Source organism: Drosophila mauritiana, chromosome X (genome assembly GCF_004382145.1).
Source record: "Drosophila mauritiana strain mau12 chromosome X, ASM438214v1, whole genome shotgun sequence".
Classification (NCBI taxonomy): Eukaryota; Metazoa; Arthropoda; class Insecta; order Diptera; family Drosophilidae; genus Drosophila; species Drosophila mauritiana.
In genome coordinates this window covers 22951052-22966754 of record NC_046672.1, presented here as the reverse complement: position 1 = coordinate 22966754, position 15703 = coordinate 22951052, and the positions used below count along the sequence as shown (strand labels likewise).

The window sequence follows — 15703 nt, the reverse complement described above, 5'->3', positions numbered from 1 at the left end:
CCAATAGTTCTTGTAAGCAAAGTTATTTTTATCCATTTAACGAACCAACGAAATAATAACAAAACCAAGATTTTTCTTTTTCCGAATCATTAATAAGAGACAATTCTAGATGAAAAATATTTCAATTTTTTATGCTAGACATTTCTCAGTATTATTTGATTGAAAAAGAAAATATTTCTCTTCGTTTTTTTCACATTCAAATGTGAGATAATGTTTTTCATTTCTTTTTTAATATATGAATAAAATCATTATTTAATCCAATAATATACCATATGCTTAAAAAAATTTATAAACAACTTAATTAGCATAGTCTTACAACCCTCAACCATATGTAGTCCAAGCAGCACTATAAAATTAATTAAAGTACATAACAGCATGGACTGCGATATGCGTTCAAAATGTCGATGTTCATTGTCCTGCAGTTCACACGATGACGCACAGTTTGCTGCGTTCTTCATCGACCCATGAGCCGAGTGATCCACCGCTTAGAGTTTTATAATTCATTTTTATATAATATCAATATTGTTTTTTTTGAAAGAAATTAAAAATACACCATTTTACTGGCATATATCAATTCCTTCAATAAATTTATTTTATACCTAAAAATAAATGTTGCGATATGTCTTAGTTTCATATAAGCATTATGTATCATAAAAATCTGGTTATGGTTTGCTATTTTGGGTGACACATACTGCAAAATTTATATAAAACATTAACCTGATGGATGACAGGTACAAACATTGTATATTTTAGGTTGTTGCATTAGCCAACGTATGCTCATAACATAGATGAACAATACATATTCGCAACGCGTGTATATTATGGTCCATATACACACACTTATTTTGAATACCACATTCAAAATTATTTTAATTTTAATTCGACTTCTACTTTCAAATTTTGTTCAGTTTCTTCGATTTCCATTTTCGAGAATTTGTTTTTATAGGAAACGCCATTGTTGTAGTAGGTACTGCCACAAATACGCACAACAACATTAATAATGTTAAAGTCTTTTTATGAGGTTGCCAAGCCCCACATATAAAATAAAAGCCATCTTCATTTTATTTTGACTTTAACTTTTGATTCCGTGGAATCATTTTGTAATATTTTTATTTTGGTAAATTGTATTTATTATTATAACAAATGTTTATTAACGATAAGGATATTATACAATAATGATCCTTCCGCAGGTTCACCTACGGAAACCTTGTTACGACTTTTACTTCCTCTAAATAATCAAGTTCGTCAACTTTTGCGAAACAACCGTAACACGCAAGGCGTCACAGTGATCACGTCCGGAGACCTCACTAAATAATTCAATCGGTAGTAGCGACGGGCGGTGTGTACAAAGGGCAGGGACGTAATCAATGCGAGTTAATGACTCACACTTACTGGGAATTCCAAGTTCATGTGAACAGTTTCAGTTCACAATCCCAAGCATGAAAGTGGTTCAGCGGTTTACCCGGACCTCTCGGTCTAGGAAATACACGTTGATACTTTCATTGTAGCGCGCGTGCAGCCCAGGACATCTAAGGGCATCACAGACCTGTTATTGCTCAATCTCATTATTGCTAGACGCAATTTGTCCATTTAAGAAGCTAGTGTCCTTATAATGGGACAAACCAACAGGTACGGCTCCACTTACATAACACATTCAAACACAATAAACATTTTACTGCCACCATGAATGAAGGCTACATAAGCTTCAGCACCATAATCCTGAAGATATCTATTTAATATATTTGAGTCTCGTTCGTTATCGGAATTAACCAGACAAATCACTCCACGAACTAAGAACGGCATGCACCACCACCCATAGATTCGAGAAAGAGCTATCAATCTGTCTTACACACTTATGTTCGGACCTGGTAAGTTTTCCCGTGTTGAGTCAAATTAAGCCGCAGGCTCCACTCCTGGTGGTGCCTTCCGTCAATTCCTTTAAGGTTTCAGCTTTGCAACCATACTTCCCGGAGCCCAAAAGCTTTGGTTTCCCGGGAAGCGACTGAGAGAGCCATAAAAGTAGCTACACCCAATTGCTAGCTGGCATCGTTTATGGTTAGAACTAGGGCGGTATCTGATCGCCTTCGAACCTCTAACTTTCGTTCTTGTTAATGAAAACATCTTTGGCAAAATGCTTTCGCTTAAGTTAGTCTTACGACGGTCCAAGAATTTCACCTCTCGCGTCGTAATTACTAATGCCCCCAAACTGCTTCTATTAATCATTACCTCTTGATCTGAAAACCAATGAAAGCAGAACAGAGGTCTTATTTCATTATCCCATGCACAGAATATTCAGGCATTTGAAGCCTGCTTTAGCACTCTAATTTGTTCAAAGTAATAGTACCGGCCCACAATAACACTCGTTTAAGAGCACTAGTGCAGGTTTTTTAAATAGGGGAACATATGAAAAAATACAAGTATTTAATCACATATAAGAACTCCACCGGTAATACGCTTACATACATAAAGGTATAGTACTAACCACAATTGTAAGTTGTACTACCCGTATGAAGCACAAGTTCAACTACGAACGGTTTTAACCGCAACAACTTTAATATACGCTATTGGAGCTGGAATTACCGCGGCTGCTGGCACCAGACTTGCCCTCCAATTGGTCCTTGTTAAAGGATTTAAAGTGTACTCATTCCAATTACAGGGCCTCGGATATGAGTCCTGTATTGTTATTTTTCGTCACTACCTCCCCGAGCTGGGAGTGGGTAATTTACGCGCCTGCTGCCTTCCTTAGATGTGGTAGCCGTTTCTCAGGCTCCCTCTCCGGAATCGAACCCTGATTCCCCGTTACCCGTTGCAACCATGGTAGTCCTAGATACTACCATCAAAAGTTGATAGGGCAGACATTTGAAAGATCTGTCGTCGGTACAAGACCATACGATCTGCATGTTATCTAGAGTTCAACCAATATAACGATCTTGCGATCGCTTGGTTTTAGCCTAATAAAAGCACATGTCCCATAAGGTTCATGTTTTAATTGCATGTATTAGCTCTAGAATTACCACAGTTATCCAAGTAACTGTTAACGATCTAAGGAACCATAACTGATATAATGAGCCTTTTGCGGTTTCACTTTTAATTCGTGTGTACTTAGACATGCATGGCTTAATCTTTGAGACAAGCATATAACTACTGGCAGGATCAACCAGAATAATGTTTTTCCTTCATATTCCATTCATATATTTTGAATCGAAATAAGCATATAATAGATATATAGATATATAGATTTTTCACTTTATATAATTCCATGATTTTTATTATATTGAATAAAATTCAATATTTCGCCTTTGGGTAAAATTTTAAATATATAAGTAAAAAAATCCATTCGATTACGGCCATTTTTATATAGCATTCGTAATCCATATTTTCATTTTTAATTTATACTTGTTTTACCATATAACAAGAATTTCATCTAATTATTGTAATATATATATTTCTATAATTTTATCTTTTTATACATACATATTTCATTATAAAATATCATTTTATTTCCAACATACATAATTATTGTATCCACACATGTACAATTTTTGTTTAACCAATATAAATATTAAGTTAAATCATTTGCATTTTGAAGATAAATTTAAAATTTATCTCTTTCATATATATCTCTGGTAATATATAACATAAAACCAAGCGCATATGATAATATTTCCACATTTAATATATAATTTTATATTTCTTTCATAAGAATCCATATTTGTATTATACCGTAACGATATAATAATCCAACTATACGGCAGGTAATAAATTAATATTTGCCTGCCTCCAAAAATTAACGATAATATATGGAAACGATTTGTTATTCTATATATAATAGAAACTTGACTTTTGTTTCAACGATATTATCTATAAAGCGTATATTCCTATTATCCGCGGAGCCAAGTCCCGTGTTCTATAGAACTGAGAAACAAATTTGTACGGATAATAATATACTTTATTGTATGTAACCAATATAAACATAATCCGAAATAAATATTTCGAATAATGCGGGAGGTCGGCAACCACTGCCTACCTATAGTAGTTTTTGAACCCGCTGTCCTCAAAGCGGGTATTTTCAATTCCGTTTGCCACCCAACATACGGGCTATTCTCTTATATATTAAGAGATTATAGGAACATTTCATTTTTTTTCCATTATTCATATATAATATGATTATTTTTTCCCTTATACATATAATAATTAATCATTTTCATATGTATATTATTTAATTTACTCATATTATTGCCAAAATCATATGAATACATAAGTTTTGAACAATATGAGAGGTCGGCAACCACTGCCTACCTATAGTAGTTTTTGAACCCTCTGTCGTAATTCCGGTCGTTTACACTACTATACCCTCTCACTATAATGGCTTTTCTCTATAATACTAAGAGAATGTGGATATTTTCAGCATTTTTTCCCTTATACATATAATAATTAATCATTTTCATATGTATATTATTTAATTTACTCATATTATTGCCAAAATCATATGAATACATAAGTTTTGAACAATATGAGAGGTCGGCAACCACTGCCTACCTATAGTAGTTTTTGAACCCTCTGTCGTAATTCCGGTCGTTTACACTACTATACCTCTCACTATAATGGCTTTTCTCTATAATATAAGAGAATGTGGGATATTTTCAGCATTTTTTCCCTTATACATATAATAATTAATCATTTTCATATGTATATTATTTAATTTACTCATATTATTGCCAAAATCATATGAATACATAAGTTTTGAACAATATGAGAGGTCGGCAACCACTGCCTACCTATAGTAGTTTTTGAACCCTCTGTCGTAATTCCGGTCGTTTACACTACTATACCCTCTCACTATAATGGCTTTTCTCTATAATACTAAGAGAATGTGGGATATTTTCAGCATTTTTTCCCTTATACATATAATAATTAATCATTTTCATATGTATATTATTTAATTTACTCATATTATTGCCAAAATCATATGAATACATAAGTTTTGAACAATATGAGAGGTCGGCAACCACTGCCTACCTATAGTAGTTTTTGAACCCTCTGTCGTAATTCCGGTCGTTTACACTACTATACCCTCTCACTATAATGGCTTTTCTCTATTATACTAAGAGAATGTGGGATATTTTCAGCATTTTTTCCCTTATACATATAATAATTAATAATTTTCATATGTATATTATTTAATTTACTCATATAATTGCCAAAATCATATGAATACATAAGTTTTGAACAATATGAGAGGTCGGCAACCACTGCCTACCTATAGTAGTTTTTGAACCCTCTGTCGTAATTCCGGTCGTTTACACTACTATACCCTCTCACTATAATGGCTTTTCTCTATAATACTAAGAGAATGTGGGAATATTTCAGCATTTTTTCCCCTATACATATAATAATTAATAATTTTCATATGTATATTATTTAATTTACTCATATAATTGCCAAAATCATATGAATACATAAGTTTTGAACAATATGAGAGGTCGGCAACCACTGCCTACCTATAGTAGTTTTTGAACCCTCTGTCGTAATTCCGGTCGTTTACACTACTATACCCTCTCACTATAATGGCTTTTCTCTATAATACTAAGAGAATGTGGGAATATTTCAGCATTTTTTCCCCTATACATATAATAATTAATAATTTTCATATGTATATTATTTAATTTACTCATATAATTGCCAAAATCATATAAATACATAAGTTTTGAACAATATCAGAGGTCAGCAACGGTCTTTCCTCTATAATACTAAGATAATATGGGAATATTTTCAGCATTTTTTCCCTTATACATTTATACATATAATAATTAATCATTTTCATATGTATATTATTTAATTTACTCATATTATTGCCAAAATCATATAAATACATAAGTTTTGAACAATATCAGAGGTCAGCAACGGTCTTTCCTCTATAATACTAAGATAATGTGGGAATATTTCATCATTTTTTCCTTTATACATTTATACATATAATATTTAATCATTTTATATGTATATTATTTAATTTACTCATATAATTGCCAAAATCATATAAATACATAAGTTTTGAACAATATCAGAGGTCGGCAACGGTCTTTCCTCTATAATACTAAGATAATATGGGAATATTTCAGCATTTTTTCCCTTATACATATAATAATTAATCATTTTCATATGTATATTATTTAATTTACTCGTATAATTGCCAAAATCCTATGAAGACATAAGAGAATACAATATGAGAGGTCGGCGCAACCATAATATAGTAGTTGATGACGAGGTGTTTGGCAACTTGATACAATTCTTTAAAAAGTCTTTATATTAATTATATGATAGGGACAATATCATATGCGTCACTAAATTGATGACGAGGTGTTTGGCAACGTGACACAAATCATTAAAGTCTTTATATTAATTATATGATAGAGACAATATCATATGCGTCACTAAATTGATGACGAGGTATTTGGCAACTTGATAGAATTCTTTAAAGTCTTTATATCAAAAATTATATGATAGGGACAATATCATATGCGTCACTAAATTGATGACGAGGTGTTTGGCAACTTGACACAATTCATTAAAGTCTTTATATTAATTATATGATAGAGACAATATCATATGCGTCACTAAATTGATGACGAGGTATTTGGCAACTTGATATAATTCTTTAAAGTCTTTATATCAAATATTATATGATAGGGACAATATCATATGCGTCACTAAATTGATGACGAGGTGTTTGGCAACTTGACACAATTCATTAAAGTCTTTATATTAATTATATGATAGGGACAATATCATATGCGTCACTAAATTGATGACGAGGTATTTGGCAACTTGATACAATTCTTTAAAGTTTTTATATCAAAAATTATATGATAGGGACAATATCATATGCGTCACTAAATTGATGACGAGGTGTTTGGCAACTTGACACAATTCATTAAAGTCTTTATATTAATTATATGATAGGGACAATATCATATGCGTCACTAAATTGATGACGAGGTATTTGGCAACTTGATACAATTCTTTAAAGTTTTTATATCAAAAATTATATGATAGGGACAATATCATATGCGTCACTAAATTGATGACGAGGTGTTTGGCAACTTGACACAATTCATTAAAGTCTTTATATTAATTATATGATAGAGACAATATCATATGCGTCACTAAATTGATGACGAGGTATTTGGCAACTTGATACAATTCTTTAAAGTCTTTATATCAAAAATTATATGATAGGGACAATATCATATGCGTCACTAAATTGATGACGAGGTGTTTGGCAACTTGACACAATTCATTAAAGTCTTTATATTAATTATATGATAGGGACAATATCATATGCGTCACTAAATTGATGACGAGGTATTTGGCAACTTGATACAATTCTTTAAAGTTTTTATATCAAAAATTATATGATAGGGACAATATCATATGCGTCACTAAATTGATGACGAGGTGTTTGGCAACTTGACACAATTCATTAAAGTCTTTATATTAATTATATGATAGGGACAATATCATATGCGTCACTAAATTGATGACGAGGTATTTGGCAACGTGATAGAATTCTTTAAAGTCTTTATATCAAAAATTATACGATAGGACAATATCATATGCGTCACTAAATTGATGACGAGGTATTTGGCAACTTGATATAATTCTTTAAAGTCTTTATATCAAAAATTATATGATAGGGACAATATCATATGCGTCACTAAATTGATGACGAGGTGTTTGTTTGGCTACAGGAAAAATCATTTATTTATCGAATCATCAAGCAAAGGATAAGCTTCAGTGGATCGCAGTATGGCAGCTGCTCAACCACTTACAACACCTTGCCTGTTACAAAAGTCGTTTACAATTGATTCTAGGCTTTGTCATTGTATTAAATAATGCTTTTATATGTAACTAGCGCGGCATCAGGTGATCGAAGATCCTCCTAATTTACTATGTTACAAATTACATTGGCATCACATCCATTGTCGTTTATAAAATAAATTATAAACTTTAAATGGTTTAGAAGCCATACAATGCAAATTGCCCCTTATTTATCATTGCAGTCCAGCACGGATACGACCTTAGAGGCGTTCAGGCATAATCCAACGGACGTAGCGTCATACCACTGTTCGCTCGAACAAGTATTGTGCCATTGGTCCGTACCTGCGGTTCCTCTCGTACTACGCAGGAATGCTGTCGCAACAACGTTTTGTCATTAGTAGGGTAAAACTAACCTGTCTCACGACGGTCTAAACCCAGCTCACGTTCCCTTGCATGGGTGAACAATCCAACGCTTGGTGAATTTTGCTTCACAATGATAGGAAGAGCCGACATCGAAGGATCAAAAAGCGACGTCGCTATGAACGCTTGGCCGCCACAAGCCAGTTATCCCTATGGTAACTTTTCTGACACCTCTTGTTAAAAACTCTTTAAACCAAAAGGATCGATAGGCCGAGCTTTTGCTGTCCCTGTGTGTACTGAACACCGAGATCAAGTCAGCATTTGCCCTTTTGCTCTATGTGTGGTTTCTGTCCGCACTGAGCTGGCCTTGGGACACCTCCGTTATTATTTGAGAGATGTACCGCCCCAGTCAAACTCCCTACCTGGCAATGTCCTTGAATTGGATCATACCTGAGTAATTGGAGTTATACCAAATTTTCAAATCAAAAATACATAAATGCATCGTTTTATTAAAGAATTTGTTTGCGATTATATAACAAACTCGTGATACTTTGATCAAGAAGCTTGCATCAAAACCCAATACCATAAGATATAATAAATATATCCGTATAATGGCTAGGAAATGATACACGTTCCATTTAATCAAGTAAGTAAGGAAACAATAAGAGTAGTGGTATTTCATTGACGATACCAAACCGAGGTCTAATATCTCCCACTTATTCTACACCTCTTATGTCTCCTTACACTGCCAGATTAGAGTCAAGCTCAAAAGGGTCTTCTTTCCCCGCTAATTATTCCAAGCCCGTTCCCTTGGCTGTGGTTTCGCTAGATAGTAGATAGGGACAGTAGGAATCTCGTTAATCCATTCATGCGCGTCACTAATTAGATGACGAGGCATTTGGCTATTTTTTTTTTTTTTTTTTGATCGCGGAGGTATGGAAATCTATCGAAAGATACTAGGTCTGTCAACACTTCAGTTTCCTAGCATGCACGATTCATTGCTGAACCGAAGTTCCGCAACGCCTACGTACTAAAACCATCCTCATAGCCATTTATATATTACCATTATTTGCGATGTTTATGCCTTTATTGATGTTATGCCAAGACAGCAAGCAAATGTTTTGAACCAAACGTTTTAGCTAAGTCCAATCTCGGGAAAACCCGCTCAGGTACATGAACTGTTTAAAACAACCGAGACTGCCTCTCATAACCTGGACGCTAATGATATGACTATCATATTTGCTGAGGAGACCCTTCGCTATCAATCTTTTAACGGATTGACCACTCCAGATCCCCCTCCAGTTCAGGGTGGCAGAATGGAATTCAATGTCACCTGCGGCTTCGAATCTGCGACGCAATTCAGTTCGTATGTCCGGTCTGTCGTATCTATTGATTTTGCGCTGGTGCGCATCATCCATAGAGTGTCCGTCTGTCACAATTTGTATGTCGATCACATCAATGTGATTTTGTCGTAGTGCCACCAGGTCCGGTTTATTAAGGCCGGATTCGCACTGCAGACTTGGTTCAACAATGACCGCGCAGCCTCTCTCCTCAAGTCCCCGCTTGATTCGATTTACTACGCAGTTGTGTCTAGCTACGCGCCTCCCATGCGATCGGTAACATTTTTGCATTATATGGTTTGTTGTTTCGGGAGCGTCACATCCTGCACGACACTGTCGTTCCAATTCGTGCCTTCCCCTTGTAGTACGAGACTTCGTGGGTAGGGCATTTATCCGCAGACGAATACCGTCTATATATTCCTTTCCTGTTAGTAAACGCGTGGGTTGATTAACCCACCCGTGTTGCGGTCCCCAATGGCCCGCTTCACGGAGTCCGCTGCCATCAACTGAGAGGTACAATTTGTTCGCCCAATATTTTTCTATTGCCGGACGCGATAACAATTCATGTTGTTCTGCAAATAATCTATCTCGGGCCCGTTGTTTTTCGGCTTCGAGGAAAGAGCTGGCTACCTCGTTTTGCGTGAGGTGAGGCCATTTAATATTACTCAAACGTCTTAGCCTTAACATTGGAGCTACCCATCTAAGTGATGGAATTCCGAGACCTCCACTTTTTGGGGGTGCGTGAATGAATGCTATCGGCACATCCAGCGGAAGATTTAGCCATCTTCGCACATAGTATCGTATTAGTTTGTCAGTTTTTCGTAGGACGCCTATCGCCACACTCCCAAGGGCTAACTTGTGATAGAGCTGTGGGATAAGGACAGTCCTTAGGGCGAACATCCTCTGTTGTGGTTTGAGGGGGGCCTTTGTCAATCTTTGTAGCTTTGGACCAATGTCCTCGGCCGGATTGCATCGAACCCTCCCAGTTGCAGTGAAGTTGATGCCTAAGTACTTCCACTCGTCCGTTCGCTTCAATGATGGAATCTCTCTTGAGCCTACGTAAAAGCTCTGTGCCTCTAGCACGGTACACTTCTGTTTCGGCTGGCCCTTAATGCCAACGGTAAAACATTTGTCGGCATTAAGTTTGAGGCCGACGAGAGATAGAAAATCCAACGTTCTGTCCAACAATACTTGAAGTCCCATTCGAGTTTCAGCAAATAGTACCAAATCATCTGCAAACGCGGCCGCGTTAGTAATGGCATTTCCGACTCTAGCACCAATTTCGCTGGGTAGGTTTCTAAGTAACCTGTCCATTACCAAGTTAAATAGAATAGGAGACAAAGGGTCACCCTGCTTCACTCCTCTAGCAGGGACGAATTCCTCTGAACTCCAACCGTCCCCATTGAGACTGGTACCGCCACCCTCGTACGTATTCTGTACGTAGTCAACGAAGCCCTTTGGCGCACCATAAGCACGTAAGGTGTCATATATAGATGCATGCGATAGAGAATCGAATGCCTTGCTTACATCTAAATTTGCGATGTAGCAAGATCTAAAGTGCTTATGGCTATGCCTCAAGACTAAGTCAACTATCGTCGCATTATCGGCACATCCGTCGGTAGGTAAGAAGCCCCGCTGGCGCGGGTCCCAATTGATTGATGAGTTCAACCGGGTTGCCAATATTGCATTTAGCTGTCTTACCAGGACTGAAGGCACCGATATTGGACGAAAGTCTTGCGGTCGCTTCGCCGTCACCGTCTTCGGGATGAAGACAGTTCTGGCCAGTCGGATAGAGTGTGGTAGATTGCCGCACCATAGAATTAGGTTCATTATTCGTAGCATAATACCTGACGGCACCTCCCTGGCTGTTTTTGGAGTTATCCCGTCAGGCCCCGGAGATGAAGATAATGAGATTCTTGATGCCCTAAGGTCATGCTCCGTAATAGCAGACCAACCCTCTCAAGCGAGTGATCCATTTGTATCACTTCTCCACTGCAAGAGCTTGGGCTAGGCTGAGTCATTACTTCTCTCCAGTAGGGAACCATTACTTCTTGGCTTGGCATTACCGACTCATCAGTTCCATTTAGCAAGGACTTAATGCATCTTCCTTTATGCTTATCCCAGTTCGCTGGGTGACAGCATACTGTTGCCTTCTGCTTTCTCTCCTATTCGAGGTCTCCGAGGAGGTCTCGTCAGCGTGTGTCGTACACCCTGTGCCGGAAAAATTCCTAGGAGATATAGCGATAAGCATTGGAGAGTGGTTTCCTTTCCCTCGAGCTCTGCCCTGTCAATGATCGTTTGTAGCTCTTGGGCTCTCCATTTGGAATGGCATTCTACGGGGCTATACCCACGCAGTGTCCGCAAAATTTCCCTGTTCGACTGTTCGAAGGGAGTGATTGGAGTTGTTTCTGATGTTGTTACTTGGTGGTTTTGCTCACTTCTACTAGGGCGGCCTTAAGAGAGTCATAGTTACTCCCGCCGTTGACCCGCGCTTACTTGAATTTCTTCACTTTGACATTCAGAGCACTGGGCAGAAATCACATTGTGTCAACACCCGCTAGGGCCATCACAATGCTTTGTTTTAATTAGACAGTCGGATTCCCCAAGTCCGTGCCAGTTCTGAATTGATTGTTAATTGATAATCGTTATAATTGATAAGAACTAATTGGTTTAACCCAAATAGTATTCTTAAAAATTTTAGCAAGAAAGTTCCACAATTGGCTACGTAACTAAACTATCCGGGGAACAAGTAACTAACATAAATGCTAGAAACTCTATTTACCCAGAACGAGCACATAAACCATGTTATTGTTTCCCAATCAAGCCCGACTATCTCAATCTTCAGAGCCAATCCTTATCCCGAAGTTACGGATCTAATTTGCCGACTTCCCTTACCTACATTATTCTATCGACTAGAGACTCTTCACCTTGGAGACCAGCTGCGGATATTGGTACGGCCTGTTGAGAAGTTTGCGTGTCCCCACCATAAATTTTCAAGGTCCGAGGAGAAAATATCGACACAACAGTATATGTCATGCTCTTCTAGCCCATCTACCATATCTCTCTGCGAAAGACTTCCATGGTAGTACGGCTATAAAACAGAAAAGAAAACTCTTCCGATATCTCTCGACGGCTTCTTTATGGTCGTTCCTGTTGCCAGGATGAGCACGAGGCCCATATTTAATAACAAACGGATACTCAACAGGTTACGGAATTGGAACCGTATTCCCTTTCGTTCAAAATTATTCAAGTGTATTATATTCGCTTTGTTTATATAGTTAGGCATTTTTGTTTTACTTGAAAATTTTCGGCTTTCGCCTTGAACTTAGGACCGACTAACTCGTGATCAACCACTGTTCACACGAAACCCTTCTCCACTTCAGTCCTCCAAGGTCTCATTCGATTATTTGCTACTACCACCAAGATCTGTACCAATGGCAGCTCCATGCAGGCTTACGCCAAACACTTCTACGCATACCATTGTACCTTCCTACTCACTAAAGTTTCAAAATTTATATCACAAGTAATATAAATCATCTACTTTAGCGGTAATGTATAGGTATACAACTTAAGCGCCATCCATTTTAAGGGCTAGTTGCTTCGGCAGGTGAGTTGTTACACACTCCTTAGCGGATTTCGACTTCCATGATCACCGTCCTGCTGTTTTAAGCAACCAACGCCTTTCATGGTATCTGCATGAGTTGTTAATTTGGGCACCGTAACATTACGTTTGGTTCATCCCACAGCGCCAGTTCTGCTTACCAAAAGTGGCCCACTGGGCACATTATATCATAACCTTGAACTTCATATCAAGAAAGTTAAGGTTCTTACCCATTTAAAGTTTGAGAATAGGTTAAGATCGTTTCGACCCTAAGGCCTCTAATCATTCGCTTTACCAGATAAGATTATTTTATATAATATTAAAATGCACCAGCTATCCTGAGGGAAACTTCGGAAGGAACCAGCTACTAGATGGTTCGATTGGTCTTTCGCCCCTATACTCAATTCTGACAATCGATTTGCACGTCAGAACTGTTTCGGTCTTCCATCAGGGTTTCCCCTGACTTCAACCTGATCAAGTATAGTTCACCATCTTTCGGGTCACAGCATATATGCTCAAGGTACGTTCCAGTTAGAGGCATAAATAATATAAATATACATTATACATAACTATATAGAACGCCCCGGGATTGTGTTAATTAGCTATAAATAGCTAAAAAAACTAATCCCATTATTAGTCAAGTTAATTACGCTATTAGGTTTACATCCCAATAACTTGCACATATGTTAGACTCCTTGGTCCGTGTTTCAAGACGGGTCCCGAAGGTATCCTGAATCTTTCGCATTGTTAATCATACAAGAGCATATAATAAACACAAAAATCAATGATAATTATGCCATTATATAATTCCGAAAAATTAACGCTCTGTAATAATATAAATCTATCAGCACTTTATCAAATTAATAACATTTATTCTGTGTTAAAATGCAAGCAATTTAATTGGAATAAACTATAAGTTATATTTTATGATAAATTTGGGATATGCTAATAGATTACAATGTCCTTATATGGAAAAAATGCACATTATTCTTAATAATATTATTTAAATATTACAATTTTAATGATGAATTTTCCATAACGGATATTCAGGTTCATCGGGCTTAACCTCTAAGCAGTTTCACGTACTGTTTAACTCTCTATTCAGAGTTCTTTTCAACTTTCCCTCACGGTACTTGTTTACTATCGGTCTCATGGTTATATTTAGTTTTAGATGGAGTTTACCACCCACTTAGTGCTGCACTATCAAGCAACACGACTCTTTGGAAACATCATCTAGTAATCATTAACGTTATACGGCCTGGCACCCTCTATGGGTAAATGGCCTCATTTAAGAAGGACTTAAATCATTAATTTCTCATACTAGAATATTGACGCTCCATACACTGCATCTCACATTTGCCATATAGACAAAGTGACTTAGTGCTGAACTGTTTTCTTTTCGCTCGCCGCTACTAAGAAAATCCTTGTTAGTTTCTTTTCCTCCCCTAATTAATATGCTTAAATTCAGGGGGTAGTCCCATATGAGTTGAGGTTGTATATATAACTATTTTTTGCCATAAATTCTTTATATATAAATGATAAAACAATCAATTAATTCGTTATAAATAGTTCCAATAGTTCTTGTAAGCAAAGTTATTTTTTATCCATTTAACGAACCAACGAAGAATAATAACAAAACCAAGATTTTCTTTTCCGAATCATTAATAAGAGACAATTCTAGATGAAAAATATTTCAATTTTTATGCTAGACATTTCTCAGTATTATTTGATTGAAAAAGAAAATATTTCTCTTCGTTTTTCACATTCAAATGTGAGATAATGTTTTTCATTTCTTTTTTAATATTATGATAAAATCATTATTTAATCCAATAATATACCATATGCTTATAAAAAATTTATAAACAACTTAATTAGCATAGTTTACAACCCTCAACCATATGTAGTCCAAGCAGCACTATAAAATTAATTAAAGTACATAACAGCATGGACTGCGATATGCGTTCAAAATGTCGATGTTCATGTGTCCTGCAGTTCACACGATGACGCACAGTTTGCTGCGTTCTTCATCGACCCATGAGCCGAGTGATCCACCGCTTAGAGTTTTATAATTCATTTTATATAATATCAATATTGTTTTTATTGAAAGAAATTAAAAATACACCATTTTACTGGCATATATCAATTCCTTCAATAAATTTATTTTTATACCTAAAAATAAATGTTGCGATATGTCTTAGTTTCATATAAGCATTATGTATCATAAAAATCTGGTTATGGTTTGCTATTTTGGGTGACACATACTGCAAAATTTATATAAAACATTAACCTGATGGATGACAGGTACAAACATTGTATATTTTAGGTTGTTGCATTAGCCAACGTATGCTCATAACATAGATGAACAATACATATTCGCAACGCGTGTATATTATGGTCCATATACACACACACTTATTTTGAATACCACATTCAAAATTATTTTAATTTTAATTCGACTTCTACTTTCAAATTTTGTTCAGTTTCTTCGATTCCATTTTCGAGAATTTGTTTTTATAGGAAACGCCATTGTTGTAGTAGGTACTGCCACAAATACGCACAACAACATTAATAATGTTAAAGTCTT

At 36.2% G+C, this 15703-nt stretch overlaps 2 non-coding genes and 2 pseudogenes across 2 annotated transcripts; all 4 read right to left on the bottom strand.

Annotated features, from left to right (window-relative positions):
- Positions 1–315: 315 nt before the first annotated feature.
- LOC117148971 lies at positions 316–493 on the bottom strand. The gene has a single exon (XR_004459972.1). It is a non-coding gene; the product is annotated as a 5.8S ribosomal RNA (ribosomal RNA).
- Positions 494–1173: 680 nt separating this feature from the next.
- Positions 1174–3164, bottom strand: LOC117148996 (annotated as a pseudogene).
- Positions 3165–7765: 4601 nt separating this feature from the next.
- LOC117148955 lies at positions 7766–14614 on the bottom strand (annotated as a pseudogene).
- A 389-nt stretch (positions 14615–15003) lies between these two features.
- On the bottom strand, positions 15004–15182 carry LOC117148965. The gene has a single exon (XR_004459966.1). It is a non-coding gene; the product is annotated as a 5.8S ribosomal RNA (ribosomal RNA).
- Between the last annotated feature and the right edge of the window lie 521 nt (positions 15183–15703).